The sequence below is a fragment of the Thunnus maccoyii genome, chromosome 13 (assembly GCF_910596095.1).
Source record: "Thunnus maccoyii chromosome 13, fThuMac1.1, whole genome shotgun sequence".
NCBI classification, from domain to species: domain Eukaryota; kingdom Metazoa; phylum Chordata; class Actinopteri; order Scombriformes; family Scombridae; genus Thunnus; species Thunnus maccoyii.
This window is the reverse complement of record NC_056545.1, coordinates 27,068,152-27,092,620: the sequence shown is the minus strand read 5'-3', so window position 1 is coordinate 27,092,620 and position 24,469 is coordinate 27,068,152. Positions and strand designations below refer to the sequence as shown.

Genomic DNA, 24,469 nt, shown 5'->3' with positions numbered 1-24,469 from the left:
AATATCAAAAGCTGGCACTGAATGTCATTCTGATTCTTACTCGTTATCTTATTCTTTGATCTGTTTCTGAGTTAAATAATCAATTTAGGGCCTTTTCACAGCCGAAAGTCTGAACCAAGGTCCAAACCAAGGTTCATGTTTTTGTTACATTGTATACATTTGATCCAATTAGTTTTGGTTTCACATTGCAATTATGTGAGCGCACTAAAGAACTTTACATGACATACCTACACCCTGTCATCATCACCTACGTAAGCTGCGTCTCCCTATACTCGACATTGATTGGTTTATAGACGGGTGTGAGTCTGACGTCAGCGTGTCGTCAATTTGGCGGGTAGCCTTCTATCACTGTTTGAATTAATGGAGAAAAATAAATGGACAGATTCATTTCATTGCCACTATAATTATATTATTACAGCTAACCCAGTTGAAGCTGGGAAAGACTCCACCACCTTAATGGGTGAGCTTGTTGGTCGAGTGCCCAGAATGCTATCCAGGTCGTCATAAAAAGGAAATTTGTCCTTTTCATTGGTTGATGCACTGCTTCTTCTAATGGCATTGTGCACCTTTGTATACTCCTGCCGCAGTTTATCTCAGACGGCATTGCTCTCCCGTGCTCTCATATCCTCTCTCTCTCATCCTCTCTGAAAATACCTGGAAAGTGTCGGCATTTTTATGAGTTTTTTCCGGTTGACTTTTTATAATGTCATCGGACCATATTTCAATTAAAACTCCTCTCTCCATGCAGCTTATTTTTCCTTTTTCTGGCTCTTACAATAGCCTGCCGGAACTTCCTGTATTTGGTCTGAAAGTCCAAACCATCCAAAAATGTTTCACACTAGAAACGAACCGAACCATGGTTCAGTTTGATCCAAGACCATCTCATTTCATTGGACCAAGGTTCGGCTGTTTGTTCTAGGGGAGGTTTCACACCTGTAATTTTGGTTCAGATCAAGCTGAAAAGTCTGAAAGTCTGGATCAAACAAAGTAAATGTGAAAGGGATCTTAGACTGTAATTTATATAGGTTAAGTTCTTGTACAGCTGCTTGTGTGTACACAAAATGTAACTTTAGACAAGTTTGGAATCTTTTGTTCAATGATAAAAAAAAGGATTTTGTAGAGAAAAACACATTTACACATATATATATTTAAAAAAGTATTATTTTAATATCAGTACTGATATATTTCATATCATATCCTAACAGCACTAATATAAAAAATTTAGATGAAACCTATTCCCTGTGAAATGTGATAACATCACACACAATGGAGCGATTCTGAAATAGGCTATATAACCTTAACAGAATTTAATAAATATAGAAATGTCCTCCTTATACAGAAAATAATCTCTGCCTGTCACCTCTATTATTACTTGTTACATCCATGGCTTGGATGTACTTGGACGTATGCTTTACAACGGGCTGCAACCCTCTGTTGTCAACAGATATAAACCTCATCTGCTCCCTTCACCTCCCACTTCCAGCTCTCCCTCCCTCCACACTGACTCATAGCTGCGGGGGGAGAAAAACATCAGGATTAGGTTCTGTGCCTCTAATCACTTAACTCCTCACACCTGATGGCACACTATTAACTTTGACTGTCTCCAGTGACCCTGCGGGTCGTTGCCCATCACATCAAGTTTTTATTAGGGAATTTTCCTCATCATTAGCCATGGCCTGGAAACGAGCCATTAATATTCATACTGGCAAACCAAAATGAGGTCCCACTGATTTTCCATCATCTAGGCTATCTGCGCAGCTGCTGCTGTTAACAATCACCCCAGTGCTGCACGTTCGCCACGTATCATTATGGGGCTCCATAAAGCCCTTTCTCTGGGTCTGCCGCGATGGGAAGGGGAGTAAGGTGGAGGAGGAGGAGAAGGCTGCAAGGCTTGCAGCCAGCTGACACCCGTCTGAAAGAAACTGCCCAGCTCTGCCAACAATCTGCCTGGAAGTCTCATGCATAAAGACCGGCGCTGTCAATGCTAACAACCCCTGCAGGCTCTGCCAGCGACACAGCTGAGATACGCAGAGTTCCCTCGGTGCTCACACATTAGAGCACACGCTGTTTATCAGTCTGTAATGGCAGCTAGGAATGCATCGCTTTGGAAAGGTTTGAAATCTTGTACAAGATGCTAACATACATATGTGAAGATCATCAGGGAAGGTTTCATTTATACACATATTCTCTGTTATTTTCTAATAAATACTACATAGCAGATTATGATTTAGAAAAGTGCCATATATATACAGTAGTAATAAATCCCGAAGGAAATGCAATATTTTGAAAGGATCCTCCAGGAGATAGTTCTTTAAAATAAGAGGCATTTGACTCTGCATATGGTAGAAGAAGACCCGGAGTCTGAGTTACCGCCTCCCATGCATCCAAAATGGCTGCCCATGTTTCAAGACTGTAGCTCATTCTCAAAATGATGCACCCTGTTTGTGTCTCTGCTTCTCTGTAACCAGAGGAGGGCATCTCACATCTCTGCTGCCGGCGAGAGAGAGCAGGTGCTCCACACGGTGTGAACACAGGCCTGATAAGGTGCTTCAGAGCAACAATGTCCCAGGCATCTCCTGCTGATAAGACTCCCCTCTCTCTCCCACTCACCAGAACTGAGACTAGCTGGTCCCGATACAGGGGAAGGCCTCCCGTGTGTCATGGGTGGTAGCAACAATTAAGTGGCAACACCCTGACAGGCTGAGATAAACTTCCCACTTGTGCTCTTATACTACACCATGTCCCACAGACGCGGGGTCGACCCCTCAGTGCTCCTCGCTGGATGAACCATGAAAATGAAATCTGTAGATCAGTTATGTGAGCTAATATGTGAAAGGCCAGTCAGCTGTGAATTGTTGATAAGATTTACTGTGACAGGTTGCTTAGTTTACAAATGATATTTTAAGTGAGCACTTGATGTTATTAGTTGGGAACTGTTCAGTTACCCAGGTTGGAAAATAGTGTCTTGATTTCATAAACAGATTGCACAGTCAACAACTTTCAGTAGAATGAGGACATAAGGTGAGACACCAAAACAGATGCAGCCACTTCAGCACTGTCTTCCCAATAATTAGAGCTGCAGTGACAAAAACACTTTGTTATTCTCCTACTATGATTTGCTAGCTGTCACAGTGTACATCTGAGTTGCCTCATTATACAGAAAGTACTCAAATAAAAGCCGACACTGCACACTCCTGTCAAGATTCTGTCTAGCGCACATGCAAACAAGCAAAGATGAATAAACATTAGTTGTTGTTGAGGGCTGGTCTTTGAGCCGCGAGGCTCACAAAGATCCGCTTTGTACAAAATAAAAATATTTAATTTGAAAGACTGATGCAAGGCAAAATGAAATTAAAAGGAACCCATGCTAACTGCTAAAACAAATTACTTGCAGCGCGCTAAATTACATTTGCTCCTCCATCAGCGAGATCAAACGAGCCTAGTTTGACTCTCCTGCGCTAATGATTTCCTGCACTCACCTCCTTTTTCATCCCAGGGGTGTTAATAAACACTCAGTCTGTTTTTTTTGTTTGTTTGTTTGGTTTATTTATACATTTCCCAGCTCTATGTCTCATGTAGCTCCTTCCCTCTCTCGTTCACTTTGCCCACACCGGTGGCAGGCTGGGTGAATTAGAGGGATCTAATGTAATCCCAGGGACAGCGGGCTCCTGAAAAACGTGCTCAATTAAAGCAGGATGAGCCCAGTGGGAGCATCCCTGGCGGAGCGTGGGGTGACTGACACGGCCCTTTGGTTGGGATTAATTAGCATGCTAAGTGGTAGAGCACGATAGCAGGCTGAAAGCCATGGACCAGCCATCTGACATCCACCACCTACCACAATACCAGCAGCACAGCCATGGTTGTAACCCGCCCTCCGGCCCTCAAAGCCATGATTTTACCTCTCGACAAAGGCATACAAATATGGACTGAAGCCAGAGACGAGGGTACTGAGGCTGTCTGTGGTAGAGCACCCAGCTCAGAACATGTTCTATTCTATACATCTTTTGTTGAGAAAATTACAAATAAAATGTCTCAACTTTAAAAAAAAAGTCTTGATGTTTTTTCAGGCTGCTCAATTGTACTTTTTAAATATGATTCCAGGTTTTGTCTGTCCATTACAGTAGTGAACAGTCTGTCAGTAGGCTGGATCATACCGCATGACGCACATTATAACAGGATGACAGCCAGAATTGTAGCACAACTCGCGTTCAACTGAAGGATAACTCCTAGATAGCAGAGCTGGCCAAAGATTAGTTCAATAAAAGACTGTAGTGTTGAGATGTTTAACTCCAGACAGCTTGCTTTTGTTTCTTGAAACCATTAGCAGTACGCAAACATTAGGTCAGACTGTGAGTGGTGAAATGGAACTTTTATTTTGGAGCCTTGATCTAACAGAGTCTCCAGACGTTTGTCAAACTGTAATGTTTTGCAGTGTTTCATGTGTTTTGTGTTTGATTGCTATACAGCAGAATACCACAGAGCTCAGGCCCCAAGGCTCTATGTTCATACTGACTGCCCCAGCAGGAGGGTGGACTTCAGAATGAAAGACTATGCATGAAGAAAAATGTTTGCCCAGCAATCTGGAACAACCAGCGCAATGTGAACACAACAACATGCCAACATCTGCATCAAATCCACATTTTGACTTTGTCAAAGGTTCTTCCTCTGTTCTCAAGCTTGTTTACTGTTTGCCTCGATCCTTCCGCGTTAACACTGCCAACATTCACAAAAATATCTGACTACACACTATTCTTTGCCAAGGATCTTCTTTTTAAACTTTTTTTTTTTTTTTTACTGTGGCTGAGATTTCAGGGTCACCTCCTCAAACATCTATGATTAGTGAAGTACTGGTTAAGACTCTGTGGAGTTTAACAAAAAGAGAACTCAGCTAACCACAAACACTGTGTGATCAGAGACAAGAGAAAAGGCTCAGTCTTTCTGAAATCATTTTTTTATCAAATCACTTAGAGCACACAGCTTTTCAGAGAGACTGGTGTCTCGTCAGCGAGCGAGGGTCAGCTGTCATGTGGCGCACCAGTGTTTTTCTGGGCCACCGGTTCCTGCTACCCTTGTGTGTTGTTATAGTGTCTCTGAATAAGCGATCGTGCTCCAATAAAAACTGACCTACCCTCAGCTCTACTCAAGAGCTTTCAAGCCAACTCAGCACACAATATCCCACATAGTTTATGACAACCCTTCTCTGGGCAAAGACACTGGGAAGGAGAGAGAGGGAGGTTGAGAAACAGAGAAAATCACTGGAGTGTTTTGTCAGCTGTAATTACTCTCCAATTATATGGTCAAAATATGGCATTACAGGGCACTTTGTTGTCCAGGCAGCCTGGCTTTGATCAAGTTGTGGCAGAATGTGTTTCACATTAGAGGCCCCACTATGATGTGTGTTTCCTGTCACGACAAGGATAACAGTGAGGTCAGCAGAGCAAGGACTCCCCCCCCCTGCTGGGAGCAATAGCAGTCCAGCATCCATCCGTGGAGCATACTCCTTCTCACTGGCCACAGGGAATAGAATGAGATAAGGAGAAATAAGATTCAAAGAGAGAGATGGCTCACACAAATGGTCAAAATTGGATCTTCTGGTGACAAAAGTAGCAGTCATTCCCAGTGAGACCTTATAATTAGGGGTGGGAATCTTTAGGAAACTCACAATTCAATTCAATTCTGATTCTTTGGTGTCTGATTCGATTCAGAATGGATTCTCGATTGAATGAATAGAAAAAGAGGGGTGGGGTGGGGGTGGGGGGGGGCTATTTTCAGTCTCTGGCTCCAGTATACTCTGTGCCGAATCACTCACTGGTGTACTTAGTCCACTGAGATACAATATGAAAGATAACTGGCAGATAAGATAAATGGTCCGCAGCCTTTTTGTTTTAAAAGCCATCATCCAATATGCCGAACAGATGCAGGACTTTTGAGGTGAAAGTTATTTTCTTCACCTCAGAGTTGGTTTAAGTTGTTTAACGCTGCAGTGTGTGTTGGTCAGCTGGTCTCGTTCGTTACTGCTGGAGTTCACTGCTCTGCTAACGTTAGTCTCCGAGTGACGGTGTAGGAAGTTTACAATATACTTCACATTCGTCCCGTGAAGGTAATTATTTACTCATTAAATCAAAAAATGCTTGCAACTGCTGCCTTTTGTGAAGATGAACTCTAGCGTATGTGTGCTGGAGACTGTCCGGGTGCTGTAGCTGCACTGCCCTCGCAGTTGAGTTTCGCCTTTTCGTTCTGTCAACATCATGTGATTAATGAACATTTAGAAAACTGTTTTTTTGACATTTCTGAATTGATGCAGAATCGTCCACGTCCGCATTGGGATGCAACTTAGAATCTTTTTTTTCCCCATCTCTACTTATAATGGGCATAAACTCTGATTTTTACTATAAGTCATCTATCATCCATCTGTTGTAGTGCAAGGAAATTGAACTGATTCAGTTTATCTTGACTTGGTAATATTTGTTCCAGTCATAGTGTAACTAGCCTATTAAGCTGTTTTCACCACCTCGGAAGTTAAAAGGTACCCATTGGTGATGTCATTTTAACAAACAATACTTACATTAGCATTTTGCAGAAAAATGTGATTGTGTGTATCCTTAAAGTTCAAGAACATGTTGAAAACATTTCTAAACTCATTAAACAACTGCACAGCCTTGCATACATCAGCTTTCAGTTTTATTCTTTAATGTTATTGGCACATTACTACTTTAACTGACAGTTACCACCCTATGTAGTCAGCAGAAATGTGTAGATTGCGTTATTTAAAGCACTGCTATACAGCACCACTAGTGGTGAAAAACTCTTTAGGGTACCTTTAAATAAAGTATATTTTCTGAGCAGTGTGAGTGCAGGATATGTTAAACATGATATTATCTCTGTGGGCAATGTCATGGTTGAAGTGAACCCTGCGGTTTGCTTCAGTGGTGTGAAGTTGATGGACCATTCATCACTTTAACACACAGCCAAGGTCAGAGCCTGTTGCCCTGGAGCACTACAGCCGGCATAATATATTAACACAGAGTGTTCAAGGAAAATTACCATGCCTTTGAATGCGCTCGCTTTTACCCAACACATTCTCTCTTGGGTTGGCAGTCTGAAACAACCCACTTATCAAAGACACCCATGTGGGTAAAGAAAAACATTTCACTACACCATCTATGAGCTGAGGACAGCTTGCCAGATTTCTGTTGGTCATCTGCTGAAGGCCAATGAGAGCTCCTGCTAGGGGATATCAGTGGCATCCCAGGCCAGGCATGGCATGTGCTCTCTCCAGGACCCCCCCTCAGGCCCTGCTGCATGCTGGCCTATGCTGTGGACACCACCATCTGTGCTGACTCCCGTTGGTAAGTTGGCAAACGAGGCTGCACAAGCAGCCTTCCCCTGATTTGGGCGTTCGGCCCGGGGGTTGGAGAAGGAGGAGGGTGGCTGTGGTGCGGTGAGGGATGCTCCCTGGTGTTTCAGAGAGCCACTCCATAACACTTTCCTCATGAGCGCTCCTCCGGAGGGCTGCTGGAACGTCTCGGAGCCATCTGGGGAGAAGTGGAGCGTGGCAGGGAGCAGCTGGACGCTTACAGCTGCTATTTAAGCCCTGGCAGCAGAGCTCCATATCAGTCAGTCAGCAGGAAATGCAAGGGAGCACAGCAGAGCAGAAACTAGCAGAGGAGAGCTCACAACACAGAGCTCCTGCTCCACACTCCTGACATGAGCTGTTCTGTCCTTTACTCACTAAACCCCACAGAGTTGTAAATGCAAAAAAGTAGCAAAAACTCTATAGAGCCCAATACTGGACTCAACAGCAGAAACATCGGCTATAATTTGTGTAAAATGCAATGAAGATCTGTTGCCAACAAGTGTTGTTTTGGTAGATAATATAGGTAATTCCAGTTGCAAGAATCAAAAAAATATATTTCATAAAAATTGCATTTATAACCCTAACCATGAACAGTTACAGAATTTGGTTACACATAAAGAAATTAGTATGTTTAGGCAAGTATAAAACATAGAGAATACTCTGCAGATTAGAGTCCAGAAACTAGATCTTCAGGGATGTATTGTATACAGGTAAACTAGTGTTTAACAGAGAAAGCAAGTGCAGAGCCAGGAAGATGTCATGTTATCTTAAATTAAAGATGTGAACTGTGGTTTGTGGAGCAGTGTACATGAGATCTTATCTCACGGCAAAGACAAGTGTGAACAGAGTCAAGTCAGATAAAGTGAGGTAGGTCACATTACACTCGGGGAATCTGCCTGGGTTTACAGCAGCACTTAACTACAAGTAAACACTCTTGAGTAGTTAAATGAACAGACTGGTGGAAGTTGATGATTGACAGAATTATTCAGTATGTTTAGATGTATTCTAATAATTCACTTACATCCAGAGTAAGGCAATACTTTTATTTTTGCAACTGTAAGCACCGTGACAATGTTATTTTAGTTCCCTTAAGCTTGAAATCAGAGAAAGCATGCTTTGATCAAAAAGTCCTGGATTACAACCATTCAAATCATTTTGGCATGTTTACAGCTTTCTCAGATTTAAAAAAAAAAAAAAAAAGTGTTTTCATTTTTACACATCTTAGGTAATGAAATGAATGGGATGCAAAGTTGCATTAGAAATACAAAAACTGGCAGGTTAGCAGTGGTAGGAAAAAAAAAAACAACTTTTTGGGTCATCAATTCAAAAAACACACCGAAAGACATTGCTTTCTCTTCTCACCTTCGTATTCAGCAATAAATGAATCATATAAACTTTACTGGTGTAATTAGCTCATCTGAAACCACAGCCCTAATCTGATTCTTCACATTCATCAAGTTATGTTTGAGCATGTAAACATATTAACTATGAATTTGCAATATAAACTTAAGGTATATGACACATATTGTGAGACAATTACAGAATATATTTTGGACTCCCTGCACAGATGACAACCAAGAAAACACTGACTCATAATATGTTTGTGCCAGCACAATCCGAAGCTCAGAACAAAGGCACATGTAATATTTGGAAATAAATTATTTCACAATACCACTGCTTGTGGCACCATTTGGCAGAAGTGTTCACTACTTTGAAATGTGACTGACAGCATGTAGAGAGACTTAGAGACAAAATATAAAGACAGAAAATAGACTAGCTCTGAGTCACAGAGACACAGGCAGAAAAATGTGCACTAACAATCAACAAAGAAAGAACTGGATTCTCAGTAAATGCCGATTGGCCACTGGAGACTGCATGGGAGGTTTTCTCACAAAGCTGTACAAGTCTTGATTCTTGTGTGGATCCCAGGAGCTCAACCCCCCCCCATGTGAAGCTATGGGGAAAAAACTGCTTGTCAGGAGAACATTAATTAAAGTGTTAAAGGTAAAAGAAGTATTGACTTCCTTTCTTCTGCAACCTCCCCAACCACTAGCAGCCAGCAAACCCCACTGCCCCCCGAGGTAAAGTCTTCCACTAGCTCAGGCCCGGGAGCTAACTGGAAAAAAAGCCCCACTAAGACCAATTAAGGCCTTCACTAGGAGACTGAAAGGAAGACAAATGGAGGCAGAAGGCCCGATTACAAGAAACCTTTGTACAGATGTAAAGCAATTAGAGTGGTCTCAGGGGCCAGACAGTGCGGTACCTGTGAGTCATGGATCCTACAGCCAGTCGAAAGTCGGAACAATCCCTCTTTTCTGTTTAGGGCCCCAGTCAGCCTGTGTATTAGTGTCATATATCAGCTGATAGGCCTGGTATTGGTTTCTCTAGCGTAGGGAAGAGGCAGTAGTCTGCCAAAGAGGACCACTCCACCCTCCATTATCCGTCTGTTGGGAGAACAGGGGCTCTATTATACATTCAGGCGGGGCTTTTCGATAAAACAAGGGCAGATAGGAAGTGTGGAAGCTCTCAGGTGTCTCCTTCCACCGGGGAAGTTTGTCAGAGAGGTCATTCTGATAAAAGCTGGGGTAATTATCCTGCACAGCACCACCGATTACCAGTCAGAGCACATTTAACCAGGAAGCTACTGTGACCTCTACATCACAAAGGGATGGCAGCAAATCCACACTGATGTAGCTTTAGTCTGAACACCATCAATGTAAAAATCTATGCACTGCTGTAAGAAATGCACTGCTATAGCTTAATTCTTCATTTAGCAAATTTCTTCGCCTAATCACTGTTATCATCCTTCTAGTTCAACTCATATTTCTCAAAAAATGCAACATGTAGTCTTTGTAGATTTCATACTGTCACTATTGCAGTGTCTCTCTACATATATCATTGGTGGTCACAACAAAGAGCAGAAGGGGTCAGAATCTGCACAGTGACAAATTGATTGCTAATGGAAATTTATGTTCAGTGGTCCGATCTACAATTAACTAAAGCAAAAACCCTCCTTGTGACCTCAGATTATGAAATAATTTTGACAAATGGAGCCCTGGTCTATAATGACCTTTTTCCCTTCTTCTAAGACGAGGCTAGCTGCAGCCCTCATTATTTATGGGTGACTTTAAAAAGCAGGTATAGGAGAATGAATGTGCGGCTGTCAGTGTGTGTAATGGGGCTAATAATGGTGTCCTGTGTGCCGCATAATGAACCCCACCCCCATAGAAAAGCTATCTCCTCTTCTCTGCCAGTTTGAGGAACAGCACATACTTCAGCTGAGTCTCCTGCTTTAAAATCCTCAGTCTGCAAGTGGCAGTGTGGCCTGTACAAACTGAGGAGGTAGAGTCAGACCTAGTTAAGACGTCTTTGGGAAATGACTATTGCAGCTGTTTCAGCCATTTGTCTGCACCCTCATTTGCAGATACTTAACACTTATCATCAAACTAACATGAATATATTTCCTGTCTGCTAAATGTTATTTTTAACAGTGATTTAGAAGGATTCAAAAGAGACTACTTTGTCTAATTTAACTATATTGTAATTTTAATGACATAAAAACAGCTCTGGGAAAACCTGGCTGTCATTAAGTGCAAATCCCATAAATGCGACTATGTACTGCATAATAAAATATATGTGTGATTGCTTGGAATTGCCAGTGCAGTAAATCTGCACAGCAGTGCCTAGCTAGATTTGGGAGCTGAAGAAAACCATTTGACTTCACAGTTCAAGCTTGATGAAGTCCCTGGATGCTGCTGGTTAAAGACTTAAGCAGATGGCCAAATACTTGGCGCAAGAAAAGAGCTGCTCTGAATATTTTTTGGCAAATCGACAGGCATATGGCAAAAGTTCATGCCAAACACTCCATTTCACAAAAAAGATCCAGCCTGCGGGAAAGCAAAAGCATATTAGGAAAGAAATAATAAGAGACAGAGAACTGAAAGAATGACAGAAAGATGTTAAAATGCCAGAAATATGATACTGTTTGGTCTATACACATCTAATTTACTGTGGGTCCATCCAGATCTTCTCAGTCTTAAATAATCACTGTCATAATAACACTGAGTGGAGGGGATAAACAGGGTTCTGCTTTAGATCAGACTAGAATCTACAGCTCCGAGGGGCCGAGTGAGGGAAAGCGTGCCCTCGGCACTCTGGGAAAATCAGACCTTACTATGTTGGATTGGCCGGCACTCGCATCCTTTTGTCTGCGGCCAAAAGATTAGGTGCAAGGACATTTTGTGGTGAGTGGATACACATTTAAGATCTGAGATCACTTGTGGGATTTGGTATCAATAAAGACACAGATAGCAGAAGAGTAAAATCCATAAGGCAGAAAATCAAATAAAAAGCTCATATCCTGTGTAACCCCACCCAATATAACAGTTAGGAATCAACTGTATAATTTTCCATTCAGTTGTCTACGAGTTTGTATAAATAAAGTCACATGTGCTTTTAAAACAAAGACACATCGAGGAAAAATGGGAGAGCTGAGAGCTTGGAGCAGTGTAACCACTGGAAGACAAAGGATGATTGGCAGCAGACGCAACATTAGTGGGAGGAATATCTCTCTCAAGGGCTTGACAAGCAGGGAGAGAGTATCAATCATTCTGGTACAGTAGGTGCTTCCAACCATGCAATCCGCAATCATTTGCTTTTGTTCTACTTGTGGTCCTGCTCCATTGTGTTACACAACACACGTTTGTTTTGATCGGGGACGACAGCCTCAAAATGACTGTCAACACTGTATCCCATTTTTCTTTTCTTATTCATCTAAGGCCTTGAAAATGTCATTGCCAAAATATGAGGTCTATCCAAAATAGATTGACGTTCTTTCAAATCCTGCTACAAAGATACACTTTGTTTTGAGGGTGAATTAGCGGTTGTTTAAAAAACTCAGAATAAAAGGAAACTGTGAATTTTGGTGTTCCTTTGGTTTCCCAATTTTTGGTTGGCCTGGCCATTGCTTTATTTAGCCTTTAATGTAAGGAAGACAGAAATTGCCCATAATGTGTACTTACAGCTAAATGCACAGTAATGAATGGTTAAGAGCACAGAATATCACCTTAAAAAATACAGCAAAAGAGCGACTAATGCTGCCTTTTATTCACAGAAAGCTTATAAAAAGAGCAACGGCACCTGAAGAAAAAAATGTCTGTGAACCTGACATGAAAGTGAGGCCAAGGACGTTGTATCCCAAGCGTTAGATTGCTTTCACATCAGATGATTAGCCTCATCCATGCTAATTACAGTGAATGGAAACTAATTAAGAGGAACTACGTGTCAGCTAATGGGGATTTGGGGCTGTGTCCATCTTATAACATTATTTGGACTGTACTACCCGCCAGCTACCTCTCTAACTCAGAGAGCCACAGATGCCTTTTATATTCAAACCAAGCAGATGAAACCATCGTTTTTTGTGTCAGTCACAAACAGCAGTAATAGGATAGGCAATTAAAACCTCAGTTAGCAGAACAGGGAAAACATCTATTGTGACTATCCAGAGAAAAGTTTTTATTTAAATCAAGAGAGCATTGAATCTAAGCATTTTGTTTGGGTACAGATAGTTCCCTTCTGTAAAATCTCCCTTCAGTATTCCGTCCTTCCTCTGTGGTATGTTCTAATGATGTGCATACTGCTGGCGTAAAGCTAATAAGCATCTCTAGCAGGGTGGGTAAACTCTGCAAAAAGCACACCAATTACCTCTTCGGCAGCAGTAGCTGCGGTTCTTCCTGCCAGGTCTTTCTTCCACCTGCCTCCACCTGACAATGCCTGAAGGTGTTGGGGGGCTGGAGGGGGTCGTCCAGGGCAGGACCCCTGACTCTTAACTGCTGAGCTGTTACACAGGTTCCATCTGGCCTGATTGGAGCCTTTTCTCATCCAGGCAGACAGGAATGTAATTAGGCCAAGAGGAAATGCCTAATGCTAGCTGCTCAGCAACAGTCAAGACAGAAAGCCAGGTATCCCTTCCAGAAACTACTCTCACACTGACCTGACTGACAAGACTGTAAACCTTAACTGAGACTTTTCTAATGACTGTACTTACTGTAGGACCAACTACAAAAAATTGAGGATGAACATCAGCTTGTTCAAGTCACAAATTGCGGCCTTGGTGTTTAGCGGTAATGAATGAATAAACCACAAGTGCCGAGAAAGTGTTTGAAATATGGTGTCATCATGTGGGGCATTATAAAGCTAGCTTATTAGCGATGCTAATATAAAGCTACAGCTTGACAAATTCCCTCTTCTGGATTAATCCCTATCTAATACCATTAATCTGAAAGCAAGCATGCTGCTCTTCTTCAGCCAGAGCCAGTCCTTGACGTTTTCATTATAGCGACAGTTGCTTAGCCAGCTGTAGGTTTAATTCCCAGGTATTTACCGCCTCATCTCAGTTCTCTCTGTTTGGGTGGCAAATACACCTCAGCAAATTCACTTTGCATTTTGAATAAATGAAAGGGGATGTTTGATGTCAATCATGAGCCAAGCAGCAGTGAGCTACGAAGGCAGTACACTAGGCCACAGAAGCTTGTTTGAACACACGTACTGTACATACAAACTCACACAAACACACACGCACCTAAGCTCTGCCTGGCTTCACAAGGGAGCTCAGGCTTGTAATTAGCCACACGAGCTGCAATCAGAGTCCAATGACAATACTTCTCCGATGGCTTGTTTTCCTAACCTCTGCAAGACCTCAGGCAGAGGTCCACTTACCCTGTCAGAACCAGCCCACCGCTGAAATCAAAACACTAAAATCACTCCATTCCACTGCAGCACCACTGATTAAATGTGCAGAGTGTAGAGTGCAATTTGCTAAATTACAAGTATTTTGCACATGTAAATATAGTTTAATTACAGTAATTAAAGAAGATTATGGGAGATTGGCAGATGGGGAATGTAATGTTGTTTTAATTAGAGTTTGAATGCACTGTAACACAAACAGAATGTTAACCCCTCAGAACAGAATGGGCTGTTAGACCCTGACAAATTGTATCCTGATGCAGCTTTCTCAAAGCTTATAATCACCTGCAGCTACAATGTGTGCGCAACAGAAAGAAAGAGAGGGTGGGAATAACAAAGACGGAGAAAATTATGGCTGAGAGATGGAAAAAGTGAGAGGCATAGAAGAGGGGGACGCACAGACAATGAAAAACAGATGTAACGTTCCTTGACCATGCTGTTCTAGGAGTAGCAAGCTGAATTAGGACGACAAGTAAAAATATTTTGACAACAGTTAATATGGCATTAGAGGCAATTAAATTCGATTTAGTCCCCGAGATCAATCACAGAAAATTAGAAACAGCTCATGTGCTTGGATTCGAAGAACCTCGGAAATTAAGACAATCAAAAGGTCTTGGAGCAACATCAAAGCTTAGCCAAGAAAAAGAATGAACTAAGCTGACACGGAGTTAAAAAAGAATCCTGACCACAAATAAAAGGATACGAGGATCAAAAGGCTTTGCTGAAATTACCATAGATTACAAAAGGTGGGTCAGTGTAATGCTGTTTAAAGTAAACGCCTTCACATCTAGCAATTACAATAAGAATCACATGAACTTGTAGAGAGAAAACACATGCTCAACTCAATCACCACACACATCAGGTGACTGTGGTGAATGTTTGTGTATCTCACTGAGGGATTTTGGGGTCATGTGCCCTGGATTGAGAAAAATCCCCTCTCAGGATCTGTATAGCTGTGTAGCAACATTTAATACATTCCAGTCAATAGCCTATTAGAAATTCTAATTGAAAGTTCAATGCCCTTACTTTAGAGCTTGCAATAAAGATTGCCTTTGGAAAGCCATTTAAAGGCTTAATCTCTGTATCATGCAGTATTTGGAAACCTAACTTTGTTCTTGTTAGGCAGATCAATTGCATTAATTTACAAAACGGGGGAAAATGTCACCCTTCATCCTTTAAATCTCAGCTGGGTGAAGGAAGCGTATTAAAGAGAGGCAGCACTGCTTCCCCCCTATATCAGTAGAAATAGGTGTCATAGGAGACTTGACCTACAAATTTTAATTACCACATGAAATATTCAGCCTCTGAGATGAATGGCAACATCCAGAGAGCAAGCAAGGTCTGTCTCTGCCAGTTAACCCTTTCAGGACCAACTCAACCTTTCCACACACACATGCAGACACACACACAGATGTTACAGTGTCCTCAACAAGTCTTCACATTAGGGTGTGCCTCACAGCTGTAAAAACACCACTGATTCTATTATACCAGCTACTGTCTTTGGCAAGAGGAGGATTTTTGATTTTGAATTGTTGCTTTTGCAATACATATTTCTAAGTTGAAGTATAGTGCATCATTTCAAGGTGATGATGATGATCCTTATATTAGCTTTTGTACACAAGAAAATAGAAGCTGAGAGTTTTACAAACACAACATGGGGTCAACAGTCAAAGTATCTTTTAAAACAAAGAGGATCTCTGATTACGTGACAATTATGGGATAGAAAGCGCTCGATAATTCAACACTGAAAACCTCTATAAATCCATCTCATTTTCAAGTATTGGTGGTGCAAGTGAAGGTCAAGGGTTCGATCCCGAAGATAATGTGTGCATCCATGTTGATATGACCTTGAGTGAGATACTAAAACATGGATTAGATATTTAGTTAGATATTTATATATTTCAGCTTACATGAATGCCTACAGAGTTTAAATTCACTGAAAGTCTTATTGCCTACCTCCTGGAAGTCATACTCTCACAGATACGAAAAAAATCATTAGAAACAGCTCACGGAGACGTGTTTCTGCACTGACAGATGTGATCCATCATTTTAAATGAGACAGCTATGGTAATTCTTCCTAATATGACATTAGTGCACCCTAATTATTACATTTCTAATGGGGACAAATTGACTTTTTCCATTTTGGCTGTAGTGGTATCTTCCTCTGATGGCAGCAAAACAACAGCTAGCTGCTAACTGAAGAGTGGTGGTCCTGTGGTAGTTTTTAAAACAGCAGCAGTGATTTTGGCGCCATAAAGTCATGTCAGGAAAAATTGTTAAACCTAACACTAGTGTTAGGTATAAATGAGGACAATGAAAAAACAAAGGACAAATATCTTTTAATAGCATCTTTCCAGGATGTTTACAACAGCCACATTGGTTGACACAAACCTAAAAATATGTTTATATAGTACCTGAATGGTTTATTGTAGGTTAAGATTTATGTTTTTACTTGGGATTTTTACAATGAATTCGAACTGAGAAGCTTATAGTCAGTATGTAACTGTATTCATTAATGGTTTCCTGAAAAGATGCATTTTTAGTCATTTTATCACATTGTTCTGAGGATGTACAGTTTGTTTTTTTAGTTGCCCTTCTCAGAGTGCCAGACATTACCCCTGGGTGCTGGGCACTATTTAAATTTTGAAACCCTACATTCTTTCACAGTATTCTGCCTTACCTTGACTTAATTTCAAAGACATAATAGCTTTTAACAGTTCACTGCACCTCCATTGTGTGGCTCTTGTTCTGCATGTGCATCAGGGACAGTTCTATAGTTAGCCAGTAATAATTAATCAAAAGCTAGAGAGAAGGACAAGGCTCTGTGGAGATGATCTACATTTCATGTGTGTGAGGTTGCTGTATCCATGTCAAGATGCTTGAATGCACAGGGACCTTCCTCAATAACTGTTATTGACTGTCTCATTGTTGACTCTGGAGAAGGAGGGGGAGAAGACTAATATCAATTTTAAGTCCTGACACAGAATAATCGAATGGAGCCACCTGTGGGACTACAGCATCGTGTACATTTATTACTTTGAAATGAATAAAGCTTTCTCGGTACATTTTAGTTTGCTTTATAAGGGTGGCGGTGTGAGACCTAAATGTGAGTTATATTCTGAGGCTGTAAAGGGTTTGTGATTACAAAGATTGTACCAGTATTTGACTTAAATTTTGATCCATAGGTCACGATATGTTATTATCTGTCATTGTAAAATTTAACATACCTGTCTGTAATGCATACTCATAAGTACATGAGGCACCAGGGCTCTGAGGCACTTGTCAGCCTTGTCAGGGATCTGATCATGCTCTCCTGTAAACTGTAAAATCTCCAGAGAAGCCAAGAGTTAAATTTGGCTTGCTGGTGCAGTCAGTCCAGTCGATGAGTGCTGCTGAATAATGCATACCTCATGTGGAAATGGACACATTTGCCGGCACTAACTGGGAACCTAATCCAACTTTCTCTCCTCCTCGAGTTCTCACGCTTGCCACAGAATTAAAGTCATCTGGGCCTTTTCAGTGTGCCCTGGTCATCTGTGAGGAGCTCCCGCCAGGGTGCCCTCTCTGCAGCTTTCAACTCTTTTTTCTTCATATGATCACGTGAGAATGATGGACAGATCACAGGGCAGGACAAAAAGCCATTCAGTGGTCGGTGGGTTAAGGAAACTTTAACATCCAAAGTCTTTAAATTGTCACATAAGTCAGCGGCTTTTAGACAAATTGAACAAAATGGACCCTTTTAGGAGCCCCAGTGAAGTAGCATGTCAGCTCTGGGCACAAAGGGGGCCCCTGCTAGAGAGAGCTTGAATGGCTGCATTATCCTCTCCGTGGCTGCCCTGTCCAAAGGCCCATTTCACACCTACCGCCACCTGCTATTAGCTTTCTTACAGTTCTTATGGGAAGCTGCTGATGGATTCCATTGCTTTAACAAAAAACTAAACAGGCGTGGTAATGCTGATTGAAGACAAAAACCCTTCACCCGCCCCAACCTCTGCTCCGTTTTCTCCTGATCGACAACCGTTACTGCAATTTGCCTTGTGAGCAGGAGGCAGAGAAATGCGAGAGCCCAAAGCATGCAGTCACTGGGGACCAAATGAAATTTTCCTTTCAAATCAGTCTTTTGCTACCACCACAGTGTTGATTCCTACATACTAATCTCACGCATAGGATGAGGTACAAGTATGACATGCAAGCATGAATAGAGTGGGAGTATGTCAAGTATTTAAAAAGTAATAAAACTACCATTTAAAAAGGAAGTGAATAATTTAATTATAAATTGAATTTAATTATTAATATGATTAGTTAATGTTATAGAAGTGACATAACACTATCAGTGTTTGTGTTGCATTGGCACCTGTAGTGAGCTGTGAAGGTAGAGACACAAAATGTTTATTTTGTTCAAACTTGATCATTTTTCATTGTTCTTTACATTTAATCTTTTCTTCTTAACTGCTATGATTATGGAAACCAAGTGGATTACTTTACATACATACAGTAGTGCCATGATCAACTGCTAGCAACCAAAATACAAAAATACTTTGCTATACTTATATTTATTAAAATATATATTTATTAAAAGACTCTACTAGACTTGTTCTTGGTTAATATGTACTTTAAATGTGGACTTTGCATGGCATATCAGCTAAAGAAAAATGTTACATTTGTTCTCCAGCATGTAGGAGAAGCTGTTGCTAGTAATAGCTGAAAGTAGATTCAGCTATGAGTATTAATGCTTTGATGAGGCTTCTGCATCATAGCTAAGCAGTTAACTGAAAATAACCAACACCCTCTGGCCAATCACAGTTGAGTATTCTCCATGTCCACGGTATAAATGGAAATAAATATGTCTCCACAATAAAACATTATGAGCCATTAAGCTTTGAGTTTAAACTGTGTTACAAGCGTGTGGCTGAGTTTACCCATGAGGTCTATGATGTCTCAAATTATTCTTTTCCTAACTCAAGGTGATTTCTTGGTCTTAACAAGGGCCCCTTCATGGCTTTTTAATGTGATTATGCTGCTGTATGTAGCATGGTGGACCTCTCTTCCTCCCCCAGTCCTCCCATCAGACACTAGCTAATTGAATCCCAGGCTAAATTAAAAAAAATTAGTCATGTGTGTAATGGAAATGATTTATCATGTCCACTTAACCAAAACGGATTTTGAAAACATTAAGCATCTCCAGTTGACTCTAGCTTGTTTTAGGCACTTACTACTGCTCTCCTCCGAAAAGATACACATATAGAAAATTATGAAGGTGGGCGGAGGCCATAATAAAAACTGCATGGAAACAAGTAGGAGCTACAGAATTAGTGAAGAGAGAGATAAACACAGAGACACACAAACATAAGTTTGCCAATTACTTGGAGAAAGCCTGGAAGATGAGGAAAAAAACCCTTATCAGAATAAACGTTCTGTATTGCTGCTCAGTGCACAATTTATTTGATAAATAAATACACGCCTTAATGGAAGATGTCATATATTGTATTTTTCATGTTGGATATTCAGCAGTGTCTTTTAATTCTATTTAGAATGGGCCAAATGCTTTGGCATGAAATGGAAATTAAAACTAATGTGGCTCACCTAGCTCTGATAAAAGGATATAAGTCAAAACTGGGAAAATGTACTGTGTCAAAGCCAACGTGTACACTATCATTTGCTTCATGGCCATGGCAAAACATTTATGGCTGTCATGGTCAATATTCAGTTCTCAGAATTCTTGAGAAATTCCACATTGACGGCTAGCGGGAATTCGGCAGTATGTCAAAATAAATCCCCAGCATGGCCGTCTCCTGGCCTGGTCTGCCCAGGAGGCAGGCTGTTCATGTGAATCAGCCTCACCGTGACAGCACAGCTCAGAGATGAACAGGGGATGAAAGGGGACCCTTATCTAGCAGGAATCACTCTCTGGCCGCCAGGACCATGGGACCTACTTTCAACTTCAAACCCCGGAGATCAAGGTCCAGCCATGGGCCATGCGCAGAGAGGCTGTTCTTTGGGTGAGGGGGTGAGGAGTTGTGAGTTTTCACCTGGTCGCTAATCCTGACATTTTCTTAACAGCTCATCTGTGAGTCCGCGTTCTCCTTCTGCAGGCTGACGGGAGGTATGAAGTCGGAGGTCAGGAAGATTGAGGCTCTTTACAGGTCCGCTGATAAACAGAGAACGATGGAAACGATACCCTTCACTGGCCTACTATATTGGAATTGGTGTTGCTTCCACTTATTTTTCTATCGTAGGCTTTTATCCGTTCAACTATGTGTGAGGGCTGTGTAACACAAGGGACTGTATCCATGGAAATGGCAGCACAGTAGACAAGTATTATTCAATGACCCTCAAGAATCAGGGGGCTGAAGGAGTTAACCTTACAATTCAAGCTCAATTCTGCTGAATAAAAGATATAAAAAACAATCCGGGGAGTGGGTGATAAATCTCTCCTCTCTGGCTCTAGTCTGGTTGGCTATGAATTAGGTTGACACGCAGGCCACAAGGGGAGGCCATGTTGATGTGAACCACACACAGTGCCACTTTGTAGGGGGCAAGTACTGGCAAACAGGATGAGGTAGAAAGCAGTGTCTCAATAACCACTCAAATGAACAGAAATGAACGATTCAGAGAGTTTTGGTGGGTGAGACATTCATACACTTACACTGTATTGCACCATAAGACCATTTAATGTCTCTCTCCATAGACAGAAACCTCATGACAATTCAGTCTTCAGTAACAAGAAATTTGTGTATGTTACATTCAAGTAATCTGTGCGTATTGTGTGCACTGTGTCTGTATACATATGTGTAGACACATGCTGGGTGAGTTTTCCAGCCGTGCTGCATTAGAGCAACAATCACACAAACAGACAGCTGTACTCTCAAGGGACTCTGCAATCAGGCTGCCTCTGTCCTTCAACAGGCAATTAACACTGAGTCCATTATAGCTCCCAGGGGAGCTACTGGCCAGGGAGGCCGGGAAAGGCATCATCTGAAAGGTCAGCGCCTGGAGAGGAAACAGGAGGGGCAGGGTATGACGGAGGCTCAAGGATGGAAGCAGGGAAGACAGGGAGGAGGGTGTGAGCTGCCTCAGACCAAATGGAGTGTAAAGCAGGAGCTATTTGTCACCCACAAGCTTTTCACTGGGGGAGGCTGCAGTATATTCCAGTGGACAGGAGTATGCGTCAGCAACAAGGGGTATAAATTAAGAAAACCACTGAGGCCCCTGGTCTAATCGTAGCCTTTCCAAGCATCTTGGGACCCGGCAGATCCACTCCAAGTCCTACAATCAGATCAAGGATGTTTTCCCCCAGGTCAGATCCGTCACAACTCATAAATGTTTCAAGGCCCCTTCATCCTGTTTCTTTTGATCCCAGTGTAAGCTGAGGAGAATTTCTTCACACTATGCAATGCAATACCCATTTCCTCTATGGTGAGTTTACATCCAGAATGTGTTCAAGACCCTACTCATTTATATCATATCGCCACTTCTTCAGGAGCTCCAATGGTTTTAATAAGGTCAAACACTGACATTCAACAGTATGTATTATGAGCAACAGAATTTGTCTCCCCCTCCAACTAAAAGGAGAGATAGGAATCAAAACAATCAGAATAGACATGACTTAATCTAGGAGAGGACAGGACACAAAGCTCTGTGATTCCTCTCTTGGCATTTTTATTACAAAGTGAAAGACAGAATGAGAAAGAGAAATACAGAGCAGAGCATAAAGATTTGGATGGGGTACAACGAGGAGCTTAACTACTTCACCATCAGGACGCGAGGGAAAATCCATTCTTGGCAGCGGAGATTGCCACTACTAAGCCTGCATTTTAAATCTGTGAATCTGCACTTAGTCTTTGGAAACTCCCCCAAGAGCTGATCATTAAGCAGGTCATTAAATCAAAAGTTGTGAGGCTTGGAAAAGAAAGAGAAAAAGGATGAAGTGAGTAAATGAGAAAAATGAATGAGGTAAAAATTTGATAGGAGCTGGGGCTATCATATGTTCACTGGGCGAGGTGATATAATTATTCATCTGTCCCCAAGTGCACTAGGAAGGCATTTGGGAGGAAATCTGTTTCAATGGAGTATACTGAGTTGACAACTTCATCCTCTGAATAACACACGTGTGGCTGTTGCCTGGTGGTCTTGGCAGATTATGAGTTGAATATCATTTAAATGAATACATATTCCTATTATTTGATTGAACAGTAAACAAAGCTATTGTTTTTTATTAGAACTAAATCTAATAAACTGTTCCTAACACACTTACTACAATATCAGTCAATGCATGTCATTGCTGCAAGAAAGAGACAGTTCCTTTGTAAAACCAGCCTTTATTAATGCGCTCTACAGGATTGATTAGACTGGAATATCATCATATGAATATAATTTAGAAATAACTCAGACAACAGTAGAATGCTAAAAAATATTACATGATGTCAAATGATTTCTACAAGTTGTTGCACCCATTATGAACCACATACAAAATATTTATATTTCCCCTCAGCATCCAGGACAGTAGTGGCAGTATTTCATTTGAAGGCCTTAACATGAGCTGTGTATTGCTCAGAATGGTGTTTGAAAACAGCTTTGGGTAGAGCCTAGGGCTTTTGAGATGTAAGATAGGGAAGGAGTCAAAGGTAATGTTTTGGAAAAAGAGGTGAAAGAGGTAAGTTGAAGGCTTGTGGATAAAAAAGGATTGAGTCTGATCACATCAATAGAAAGGTCTCCAAAATCGTTTAAGAGGAGACAAAAAGTTAATGTCTTGATGGAGGAGTTGAAGGAAAACACAACAAAAGCAATGATTCTTTGTATGGCTTTTACGCTGTATAAGCCTCCAGCAAGAATCCTCCAAAATACACGGACTATTCCCTGCCCACAGTATTCAAGAGAAACTTGAAAACAATACCAAATGTTGACTTAATACTCAGCAGAATCAAGTGAGCTGAGCTTCTGTAGGCTAGTTAGCAGCTTTGAGCTTGAACTCGGAGGCTATCTTTGAATATTTCAAAAGGCACTTCAAAAACAATTCAAAGCAACACCTGACTTAGTCAAATTTCAAAGCTTTGTCAGTCAAACAAGGAACAAGACCCACTTCCAAACTACACAACAGTACACCATACAGTATATTTTATTCAACGAGACATTTTCATACTAAAACACAGGTCTGTCTTAGAGTTAGAGGTTTAGGCTGAATTCAGACTGATTTTAGCTCTAAATAATGCAGCCCCCTTATCCACCACTCCATTGACACAGCAGAAAGATGGTTTGTATTGGGAAGGTAGTCAATACAGAAACTGAATCCAGCTAAACTTTTGTCTGACCATAATGTGACATCATTCAGCAAGGTGCTGCATTGGTCAATAAAATACACATACCTGGAAGATTACATTGTGATGTGTTTACCTCATGATCATGTCAACGAAAGATTTCAAGAATTCAAACTCATGGAAGTATTACCAAACTGGGCTTCCTGGATCAAATTCCATTGTAGCATAGCATGATACAATGTTATACTATATCAGACAGCTGCAGATGATTCAGAACGCTGCTGCTCTAGTCCTCACTAAGACCAAGAAAATGATCATATCACCCCAGTTCTCAGATCTTTACACTGGCTTCCTGTCTGTCAAAGAAATTGATTTTAAAATACTACTGTTGGTTTATAAAGCAGTGAATGGTTTAGGGCTAAAATACATTTCTGATCTGCCACTACGTTATGAACCATCTAGACCTCTCAGGTCGTCTGGGACAGGTCTGCTTTCTGTCCCCAGAGTCAAAACTAAACATGGAGAAGCAGTGTTCAGTTTTTATGCTCCACATATCTGGAACAAACTCACAGAAAACTGAAGGTCTGCTGTAACTCTCAGTTCTTTTAAATCAAGGCTGAAGACTTTTCTGTTTGCCGCCGCCTTTAAATCAAATAATTATTCATTTCTTACACTGCACTGTAACTTTTATTCTTGTATTTTATACTTATTCTATTTTAGTATTGCAGTGTTGTATTTAAAGGTTTTTTATGGTGTGTTTCTAGTGTGTCTCAATGCTTTTAATGTTTTACGTAAAGCACCTTGAATTGCCTTGTTGCTGAAATGTGCTATATAAATAAACTTGCCTTCCCTTACTGTATACTGTACCTCTATTTACTATACTTTACATTGTAACAGGACTGAGTTGTGGGCCATTCAGCCTCACATATCTATTGAGTGATTGTCAGCAGTGAGGGTGGTGACCAGATAGTTGTTGTTAAAAGGAATCATACCAGAACCTTACTTTGTTTTGTTTTCCCCTCAAGTCAGATGTTTTCCACTGTAAAAGTTATACCGAACATCTGTCACTAGAAAAACAGCTAAAAGTTCATTCTCTATGCTACATTGCCATCTC

At 41.2% G+C, this 24,469-nt stretch overlaps 1 protein-coding gene across 23 annotated transcripts in view; it reads right to left on the bottom strand.

Moving 5' to 3' along the window:
- Positions 1 to 24,469, bottom strand: part of auts2a (activator of transcription and developmental regulator AUTS2 a) — a 480,371-nt gene that overhangs the window by 115,568 nt on the left and 340,334 nt on the right. The gene's annotated exons all lie outside the window — the stretch shown is intronic.